We start from the raw sequence: 1,274 nt of genomic DNA on the forward strand, positions 1-1,274 counted from the left end.
TGATGAGGTAGTTATAGATGTTTTTTACCATGAACTTCCCAGATCTTGTGATGTTTCCATCTGATTTTGTCTCTTTTCTCCTTATTCGGGGTTATAGCTAATATTTTTTCCTTTATTTCTGGCAAGAAGATTTCATCTAGTTTCCCAGTGTCCCAAGACCCTTCAGTATTTAATAGCTCCTGAACTTTTTCCGGTAATGGGTTAGCTCTGTCAGTTGGTTTGTTTATTCAGTCTGTATTAGGAATCCAGTTGTCTTCCCAAATCTTCGTATTAATTTCATTTTTCACTTGCCAGACAAAGTTTCCCTTTATAATATTGAGATCTTTTTGAATGCTTGTCCAAATGCAAGAGAGCTCATAATTTCTCGTAGGTTCGAAAAGGTTTGAACCTTGGTAATATTTTGGTTCAAGAAATTTCACCCACAATTGATCTTTTTCTGTTATTACTCTACTTGCTAACTTTGTTAGAATGGCTATATTGAACTTATGGGGATTTTTTATTCTCGGTCCCCCTTGAGATTTTGGTTTACATATGCCTGACCACGCCTTTATCTAACCATCTTTTTCTTTTGACTTATCTTTTTTCCACCGAAAATCTCTCTGAATTTTGTCTAATTTAACATCTCTTTTGGTAAAGCTATCATTTGCATTTGATATGTCGGATAAGCTTGCAAGATTGATTGAATTAGAACAGTCCTGCCCGCCTGAGACAATAGCTTTGCTTTCCAACCTTGTAAAGTATTATAGTATCTTTGAAGGAGGGAGAAAGGAAATCAACACGGGGACTTTCCAAGAGGTCACCTATCTTAGTACTAATCTCGCCCAAACACACTTAACTGCAGAGTTCTGATGAGTTCCGGTGCATTATTGCTGGTATGATCGATTGCTAATAGCTTCATGAGATACTTATAGATAGAAACCAAAAACTTGTTACTTATTTGGAGACTGAAAAACGCAATGGGACATATTTACCAGTACTAGTTGCACCAGCTACATGACTCACAAATTTGACCTAAACAGGTATGGTGCAAAAAGAACATTTTCAATCTCAAACTTAAGTCCTTAAAGAGCAGTCAATAAATCTTACTTAATCTAAAATTTCGACGTGTCCCACGATTGCAGAATGCCACACATTCTAATGCCAAAAATCTCTTTTGAAACCAATGTTCGAAAAACACCCATTTTTTCCGAAAAAATGATTTTTAAAATGGTCACACCCATATATTATGGCCGTGAGCGTTTTCGAACCCCGTGCTTTTATAATACCGATAAATA

General features: G+C 36.0%; 1 pseudogene; it reads right to left on the minus strand.

Moving 5' to 3' along the window:
- Nucleotides 1–767: 767 nt before the first annotated feature.
- On the minus strand, nucleotides 768–886 carry LOC113325560 (annotated as a pseudogene).
- Between the last annotated feature and the right edge of the window lie 388 nt (nucleotides 887–1,274).

Source organism: Papaver somniferum, chromosome 11, assembly GCF_003573695.1.
Source record: "Papaver somniferum cultivar HN1 chromosome 11, ASM357369v1, whole genome shotgun sequence".
Classification (NCBI taxonomy): domain Eukaryota; kingdom Viridiplantae; phylum Streptophyta; class Magnoliopsida; order Ranunculales; family Papaveraceae; genus Papaver; species Papaver somniferum.